This window comes from Artibeus jamaicensis, unplaced genomic scaffold (genome assembly GCF_021234435.1).
Source record: "Artibeus jamaicensis isolate MK-2021 breed Jamaican fruit bat unplaced genomic scaffold, CSHL_Jam_final contig_233, whole genome shotgun sequence".
NCBI lineage: Eukaryota > Metazoa > Chordata > Mammalia > Chiroptera > Phyllostomidae > Artibeus > Artibeus jamaicensis.
In genome coordinates this window covers 22,737,233-22,747,214 of record NW_026521486.1, presented here as the reverse complement: position 1 = coordinate 22,747,214, position 9,982 = coordinate 22,737,233, and positions in this window count along the sequence as shown.

The window sequence follows — 9,982 nt, the reverse complement described above, 5'->3', positions numbered from 1 at the left end:
AACAAAAATATTCATTCAAGCAACTTAATACAATAAGGAAACAAAGTCAGGCACACACATTGTTTAATGTGGCTAAGAGCACAAACTTTGAGATCTGGGTTTGGATCCTCACTCTGTTACTGCCACTTACATGGTCCTGGGCAGGAGACTGCGTCTCATCCTCCTTACCTGTAAAATGAAGGGCACCCTAGCTTTCAGGGATGTTATGAGAATTAAGTAAATGATACACAGAATTCACTTGCCCATGCAATTTCCATGGTAAGCATTCAATAAATAGTGACTGTTAATATTCACAACTAGAGTATAAGCAGATAGTGAGAAGAGCTCTCTGAGATTATACATATTCAAGGATACCAAGGTCCCCATCAGGAGTTGCCCCTCCTGCAAGAAAGAGAAAAATAATAGGGTTTCGTCAGAACATAACAAAGGAATCAGAGAGAACATCTTTAAGAACCTTATCTCCTGACCAAACTGGCCAAATGACAACCTCACCAGTCATTTACATTAACTATGCTAAATGACTTTTTCTCATTATCCGTTTAATCTTCACATTGATCTTGAGAGGTCATCATTACCATGTCTTATCTAGGTTTGAGCATTATTAGTGAACCTGCACTCAAATTCTGTCTCCTATTGGCTTCCTGGAAGGCCTTAGGGAGGAACCAGATTGAGAGGAACCACTGCAAAAAAAGCAGCACCTTCTGCACGGACTGACCCGCCTTGTCCCCCGGCAACCATGGCATAATTGTGCCAGTGGTATGTTGGGTTGTAAGCCTCTGGGGTTGTTCGTCTGTAGGGTGAACTCATGAAAACTCCCCTAATGCCTATTTTTAGCTATAAAGAAGTGTAATATCATTTGTATTACCATGATATCATAAATATAAAAGAAAGTAATCAACTGGGAAATGCTGTAAAGCAAAAGTTCTAGGAGAAAATTACAAATTATCAAAAACTTCATATGAGAGTTAATCTATTGAGGTAAGGCACTTTTCAGGAGAAAACAATTCATATATATTTTAGTGCTTGTTATGTTTTTGACATTGTGAGAGATACGAAAGAACTTGAAAACACCGGCTCTGTTCTCAAGAAGCTTGTGGTATGGTGATGGGGTAGAAGAAAATTACTAATGTAAATTGCAGCTGCCAACCAACACATACATTTTCCTTTACTGAAAATATTAAAACTGTATGATACATTATCTCTGGGCAGTGACTGGAAAAGAAGGAAACTAATATTGGGCTAAGTGATTTCACATGTGATGTCTTATTTACTCCTCCCAAGTATTCATTGAATTAAGGACTATTTTCCCCATTTTTATAAATGAGGTTACTGAAACTGATATGCTAAATGGCTTGTCCATGGTAACATAAATGTAAGAACAGGAGCTAAAACCCTAATATGAAATTCTAAATCTCTTGCTGTCTTTACCATATTGAGGAAGCCTGGTCTCAAGCGTTCCAGAACTTCCTCCTGGGCGGATGGTAGGACTATACTTCCCCACCTGCTTGAAGTCAGGTGTGGCTCTGTGACTTGCTCTTGACAGTGAAAAGTGGGTGAATGTGACCTGCATCCCTTCTGGGCAGAAGCCTCAAGAGACAGTGCAGATGATTAACCTTGTTCTCTCTTGTCTTCCACAATGTGGAGCAATATTCAATATAACAGCTGTTCACTCACTTTGATGCCTGGAATGAGGACACCGTGGAGCACAGGCCCTATCCAACCTTTAGTGGACATGCAGATAAGGAATAAATATTTCTACTTTAAGTGCTATGTTTTGAGGTTGTTAATTTTGGCAACTTAACCTAACCAATCCTGGCTCATTGGTGCTGAAAATAAGGTGTTGTTCTCATTAAAATCCTAAAGTATGTAACTTTTGCTTGAAGGGCCAGTCAGCAAACAATGAAGAAACTTACTGGAAACCAAAAGTCTGGGATGATATGTTATAATTTTTTTCTATAATAACTTGAAAGTCAGATAATGTGTTTGATGATCTTACAGCTCTAGAAGTGGGGAAAGAATATTAGTAACCAATGTAGGTATTGGTTTCTGCATTTAAATGAACTTGACAAGGTCCTACAAGAGATGACCAAAGCAAAGTACTAATCAATTTTTAATCAGGAATGGAAGAGGAATGAAAGAGTCTAGAAATTTGGAGACTTGGAAGAGGCAACTTCATGGAAAATCTTTTGAGAAATAAAGACCAATTGGACCTTACTTTTGTGGCAAAGATCAAATCAAGGTATGATAGTCATATTAGTTGTTAAATCCTCAAATGGATTAATGTATTGCCCAGCAAATCCTTTCAGTTTAGAAAAACATCTGGCTTAGGGTTTAGCACTTTACCAAAGTTTAACGGGCTTAAAGTACTCACTGCTGAGAAAGAGGTCAGTCTGGACAGAAAGAACTTTAGATGCACCTGATGACACGTGGGCCGGACAAGAATAAAACAGATAAGAAGGTAACTACATTTTGCAATCAAGAAAGTGGATTAAGAAAATTGGCACTGAAAAAGAACTCTTGGATTCTTAATCTTCTTAATAAGCAATTCTTAATAAGCAAGTTGTATAACCTGCTCAGTAATCCAATGTCCTCTTCAGATGTGGCCAAGGAGGAGGATGGCAAAGAAAGAGCTCCCAGCAGGTGCAGCCATAACCACAGGGAACAGGAACTGGCGAGTCCGCCCCGGCGAACAACACTGGGACCTACGTAAGGAAATGCCACATCCCCCTCAACATTTGTCTAGAATTTCTCCAGAGTAACAATTTATCTGGTTAAACAATTAAATAAATACATATATATGTACATAGGCACCTAGGATATCCTATCCTTCATTTTAGTCATCTCTATCTCCCACACGTCACAGAGGGCTGATTGTTGGGGACATCTCCCATCCCATCAGATTTTCTGTGAGCCTGTGACCCGATCAGTCTCTGTAGCTCTCTGATGTCCTATGCTGCTTGTCTTGAATATCATAAAGAATTCCTCACTTTGGGTCTCAGTTTCCTCATTTTTCAGTTGAAGAGCTCTTTCTAGGTGGTTTTTTAAGGATACTTGTTATTTTTTACATACTTTTATTTTATTTTTATTGTAATTCTATTCTCTGCCAATAGTGGGCAGTGCTTACACCTTATCTAGGGTTCAGAAGAAAGGCTTGCACTGATGAGGGGCATTAGGTACAGAATAGATTCCCCTGCATTCAGGACGATGGCTTTCACCTGGGGAACTGTATGTGTACATTCCTAGTCAAAATGTGTACGACCACAAGATGCATAGAACAAATGCCTGACACAGAAAACAGGAAAACAGAGAACAGTAACCTCAGTTTCCAAAGCATGCACAAGCTCTTTGCTCTGTCTGAAACATTCTTCCCGTACCTCACCCCTATACCTATATCCTTCCTGCTTACCCTTCAGCCTGCAGAGCAAGCCTCACTTCTAGGAATGCTGACGTCAACCCCAAGGTTAGGTTAGGTTCCCATAACTCCTGTCCTTTGCTCTATTCATTCCACTCATAAGTATATATTCAGTGTTTATCTTACTCACTAAGCTTTAAGCCCTACAAGGGCAGAGAGTGTAGTTATGACGTTCATCTGTGCCTAGCACAGAACCTGACACTCAGCAGGTACCCAACAAGTGTGTTTCATGAAGGCCTCTCCAGTTGCCTTCATATTTCAGTGCTGTGGAATAATTATTTCTCTCCCCTGCCACAGCGCCCTGTAACTGTGTTTTGTGATGGGAGAGAAGAAAGGAATTAGAGAAAGTGTGCCTCACTGGTTTTGCCAAAACTGTAATCTATTAGACAAATTGCTGAGGGGGAGGGGACAAATGCTAGTAGAATACTTCAAACAATAATTCTATTCAATGCAAAAGATTAAAATATGCATACTCTGAATGAGTATATCACATGTAACTACAGAGCCAATGCTATGGGATAGCTATTATTTAAGGAATATCTCAAACCCACTTTCTGGATTTCTACAACTGTTAGAAGGCAAAAGGGTCTTAAATTTACACATGTGTAATTTAATATGCACAGAGTATTTCTAGACATACAAGAAACTGAGAACCATCTACACCCAGACAGTCTACATTAGATTGCCCAGACCATTCCACTGTCTTCATCATGACTGTGATAGTCCAGGAAACTCTTACACAGGAAATAAAAGTTGCAAATAATTATATTGTTCACTTCAGAAATGTCCAGGGAAACCATTTCAAACTGTTCAGTTTTTCAATAGACAGTTATCAAATGATTATTCTCTTAGACTTTTTGAACCCCTGACCTTGCTGTGTCCACAATCTTAACATGATTCTCATCCAGTCTTAATGCCCTACACTGAACGACCCCCCTTGCCTTAAACCAGACCCAAAAACCTCATAAATATCTTAATTGCTCCCTTCCCTCCCAGACATTACTAAGGCTCCTTCAAGGCAGTGGCCTCCCTCACCAGGGTCTGAATAAACCCAGCCCTTCCCCAGTGGGTGCTGGGGCAGTCTTTTCAGGGTGCTAGCATTCAACGAAACTGATAGTGGTTACTTCTGAGGCGGGAACTGAAAGAAAAGATGTGGACGCTGTTCTTTAGTACAGCGAAATTCTTACATCGGTATGTCTTATCTATTCCAAAATAAATGATAAAGTAAAACAAAATAAAATTTAAACAAGTAAAAGAATGCAGAACACATCACTGTGCACTCTCCTCTCTGACCAGAAGGTGTCATTCCTTGCTCAGGCTGGGAAAGAAATGACAAGAGGGACTTCAGTGACAGGGCAGAGGACCTAAATGGGACTGGAAATGTGAGCTCCTGGAAAGAAATACCTGGACTGGGGTCTCTCCTCACAATAATAGCTAATATTTATTGAATACTTTCTAAATGCCAAAAAATATTTAAAAACATCTTCCTTTAGGTAAAAGTAGTATATGGCTAACTACATATATTTAAAGTGTGAACGTGATGAATTTTGACATATGTATGCAACTACAAAATCATGACTGCAGTCAAGATAATAAATGTCGTCCCCCAAAGTTTCCTCCTGTTAATTGGTAATCCATCCCTCCCTCATCCTAGGTACGTTTGTAAGCCCTTTTCATAGATAGTATTACTTCATCCTCACCTTGCTCGTTAAGTATTATTACGCCCACTTTACCAAGGAAGAAACTGAGGTGTAGGCAGGTTTAGTAACTTGCCCTGAATCAGTCAGGTTGTGGAGCTGTTATATTAACACAGGCAGAGGTGACACCAGAGATACACGGAATCATCCATTTTCAGAGATAACGTGGAGTACACATGTCTCTGGGGGGCGGGAAGACTTTCTGAAGGTACAAGGGCTTCACCTCTTTGATCTCCAACTTCCTCGCATCATCTCCATCTCAGCAATTCACCAAGAATGGGGGATGGGTTGCAGCTTCATCATCATTCCTCGTTTTCCTTCCTCTTTCCCCTTGACAAGAGCTGTAACTTTAATTCCTTCCACATTGCGCTGTTCTTGTTCTGGGGCTTTAAAAAAATTGAAATACTGTCACTTTGTGTAGGTAAGTTAATTTAATACAAAATTCTTTTTCAGTCAAGATTTACAACTCTTTCAACAAATTGAGGAAAGACTAGTCAAGCTGAGTACTGATAATGAATTACTAAGAATAATTTTTGATAAAAGGTTATTATATGGTTTTGGGCATATGACTTGAAAGAGATCAGAAAATTTAGTGAAATTGCTAAAGCTAAATGCCTTCTGTTCCTACTTACTTATTTACATGAGTGAGATTTCTCAAAGAATGCATCTATAAAAATTAAAAACAGGAATAAAGTAATCCTGATTCTGATCTCATTCTAGAAATAAGTAATAATCATCTATAGATACATGCACAAATTTTTAAAAAACAACAATATTCATCTCATTAGGAATGGTGTTTCTGAGTTTATTTTACATTTTATGTTCAACATTTATTTACCAAAATATATGGTTGTTTAAGTTTATTCTTAAAATTTGTTCTGTTTTGGTTTATTGTGTTTATTTTTATATCGTGTTTATTAATAATTCTAGTGTTAGCTCAATCCACAACAATTCTTTTTTTTAAGTCTTTTATTTATTTTTAGAGAGGCATTAGGGAGGAAGAAAAAGAAGTAGAGAAACATCAGTGTGAAAGAGAAACATTAATAGGTTGCCCCTTGCACACCCCCAACTGGGGGCCCGGCCCACAACCCAGGCATGTGCCCTGACTGGGAATTGAACCAGACGTCCTTTGGGTCACAGGCTGGTGCTCAATCTGCTGAGCCACACCAGCCAGGACCACAAGAATTCCTGAATATCTTTAAGTCTTATAAAATAAAAACACTTTGCTATTTCAAGTTACACATGTATTTTTGTTGTAGAAAGTTTGATAGAGTAATCAATAAAACTTTTAAGCATAAAATATATTTGAAAAAATCCTACGATGAAAGTAGATGGAAATATGAATCAAAGGGGGAGCAGGAACAATGTAAAAATTCTGATTATTGAACTTATTTGTGTAATTTTTTTCATGGATAGTGGGTATCAAGTTGTATGGACTATACATTATGTTGTATAATGTTTCTCAAGTGATAAACTTTATTCTTGCCAATATTATAATATCAGAAATCATAATATTTCAACTATGTAAGTGTAAGATTAAACTGTAGATGTTGACTGAAAATACTCTAGGAAATATATGCTTTTAAAATTTTCTTTGAGGACATATGCAATTAAAAATGTCTGCAGTTTGTGTTTTGCCTCATATTTGTTTTCCAAAACACAAACACAAAGAACAACAGACAAACAATGCAAAAGATGTAGTCGAAATGCTAAGGGGGTTGAGGAGACTAAAGGAATACTTGCAGCATTGAAGAGTAAGGGTGTCTTTTAGGAGGTGGCACCGGATTTAGGCCTTGGGGAAAAGAAAGCAATAGATAAAAATTTTAAATGCAGTGGGGGGAAGTAGGGTCAACTGTACTGTTACACAACCTTGATCTTCTTAGTTTATTCAACAAGTATTTATTAAACAACTATTTTGATAACGTGAGTGTTGGGAATATAATAATGACATGGTCAGAGTCTCTGTTTCCTAGGTGTTTACAATCTAGATGCATGTTGGTTTTCTATTCTCATCATGAATTTTGCAACTGAAAACAATACCCATTTATTTTCCTGCAGTCCTGTAAGTCAGAAGTCTTGGCTGGGCTCAGCTAGTTCCACTTCTCCAGGTCACACTAGACTGACATCAAGGCATTGTCCAGCCTGAGCTCCTCTTTGGAGGTGGTGGTGACAATCTGCTTCCAAACTCATTCAGGTTGTTGGCAGAATTAAGTGCCTTGTCGCTATAGCTGAGGTTCCTTTTTCCTTGCTGCCTGCCTTCCTTATCATTTCCCCCTCCCTATTCAAAGTCTGCAACAGCTGTTGAGGACGTCCTGCTTATATTTTGAATCTGACTTTCTCTTCTGCTGTGTTACTTCTGCCTCCTGATGGAGAAAGTTCTCTATTTGTAGGGGCTCATGTAATTAGATTTGGACCACCCACGTAATCCAAGATAATCTCCCTATTTTAAGGTACATAACCTTAATCATATCTGCAAAGTTCCTTTTGCCAAATAAGGTATCATATTCATAGGTTCTCAGGTTTAGGACGTGACATTTTGGGGGGCCTTTCTACCCACCACAAGATGAGATCAGGTGAGTACAGGAACATTTGTAACACAGTATAATGGGCCCTCTTATATGGATAAATACAGCATTCTATGGGGCACACAGTATATCTAACCTTGAAGGAGAATTGGAAAAACCTCTTTGCATTAACTATTGCTACATAACAAAGTGCCCCCAAACATAATGACTAAAACAATGTATGCATATTATTTAATACGTTTCTGTGGATCAGAAATTTAGGAGCATTTAAGCTTGTGATTCTAGCTTTCTCATGAGGTGACAGTCAGAATGTCAGCTGGGACAGTCATCTGAAGGCTTGACTAGAGTTGAAATATCCTCTTTCAAGCTCACTCACAGGACTGTGGCAAGACTGTTCCTTACTGGCTGTTGGCTGGAGGTGTCAGAGTTTTTGTCTAGAGAGTCCACGGGGGCCTCTCTAGACTGTCTGCGTGTCCTTACCACATGGCAGGAAACCATAATATCTACTCTTTCCTGATCTCATCCTCACTTCTGCCTTATTCTAGTCATTGGAAGTGAGTCACTAAGAATGCTGACCCTGAAGAGGAAGGGAGTTAGGAGCCCTTCCAATACCAGTCCCTGAAGCGTTCACCCCTAGGGATAACCCCTAGGCCTCAACTGTGTTTCAGCTTCAGACCCCGGAAGAACAGCAAAACACCATGGCTGACATCAGGACCCCAGGTCATTAACTAATGACCCCTGGCTCTGACCAATCAGTGGAAACCATGATCCTGAAAGGACACCCTTGGAAAGCTGATGAAGGTTCTACTGGGATCCTCCCCTGGGACCTCCAGATAAACACCCTCAAGAAGAGGCCCCGGTGCAGCTCTCTCTGTGAAGCACGCCCACGCCTTCCCCTCCCCCTTCCCGCAGGCGCGTTTTCCTTGCCTCTCTCTTTCTCCTAAACTCCAAGGGCCCTTCTTCTGCCTCTGTAACTTGTTCCCTGAGCCCATTTCTTCTATAGTTCACTTCTACCTCTGTGACTTTCTAAATAAACTTTCTCATAGTTTGAGTCTTGGCTCTATTCTTTCTTAGCCAAAACTCAAGTACCGAGGTTGCTGAACCAAGGCCAGTCTGACCCCACCGGTCTAACACCTCTGCCATTTCACCACTGCCAACACAACCACAATGAGATACCATTTTATGCCAGGAAAGCTAGAATCAAAAAGCCAGACAACAAGTAGTGATAGGGATGTACAGTGGTCAGAACCCTCACACACTACATTGCTGGTGGGAATGTCAAATGGTACAGCTGCTTTGGAAAACAATGTAGCAAGTCCTTAAAAGATTTAACCTTTCTCAGTGCTTCTCCAAAATGTCCAAGGACACACAGTCCAGGCCGAACCAGTGATGTCATCACACACCCAGGCTCCTCCTCCCTCTCTGCTCTCTCATTTTCAGCATGCGATTTCTATCTGCATGGTTGCAGAATGGCTCTGTTGCAAAAGGGCTGCTCTTTCCCCAGGAATCTGGTCCTTGTTCCAGATGGAAAGATACAAGGGTCCAAAGGTTTCTCTCAAGGGTAGGAGGTAGGGATGGCTAGGGTGCGGGGGGAAATAGGGACAACTGTACTTGAACAACAATAAAAGAAATAGAACAGAGTTGGGAAGAAAGGTATTTTAAAAATAAACTTAAAAAAAAAAAAGCTTTCCCTGTGTGAGGCTTTGCCATTTTATTCAGAAGCAATTTATTTCCAGAGACTTCCAATTTCTTTTGTTGGCTAGAATTCTGCCACATGGTCACCCCTCACTGCAAACGATTCTGAGAAGCTGAGTATCTTAGTTGGGCAAATTGCTGCTTCAAATAAAATTGCACTTTTTGTTAGTGAGGAAGAAGGGAATGGGTAATGAGGAAGGATGAGGTGTACGTATCATAGCGTACACGAAGCACTTAAGGATCTAACATTCTGGTGGGGGTGGTGGGAGGGTTCACAGAAAAGGGGACCCCAGCGTGGTAAGTCCTCTCTGTGAAATACACAGTGGTGTAGGAGCAGAGGGGAGTTCTTGGGGAAGACGCACTCACTAGAGCAGAAAACCTACCTTGAAGGCCATACCCAACAGGACTAGTGCAGGTCCTCCAGGCAGAGAAAAGATGGAAAGGCTTTCCATGCAGTGGGGTAAAAGCATATGGCAAAACTACCAGAGAGCAGAGTAGAAATAGGGAACGAGGTGTAGCTTGGTACTGCCAGAGAGGACAGAGTGAGGCTAGACGACCCAAGACGGAGTGAGAGGGGAAGACACAGAGGTACCCTGCATCCCCCTTTCTGCCTGAAAGCGGGGCATGCAATTCCCTTAGTGCCGCTTCCCCTC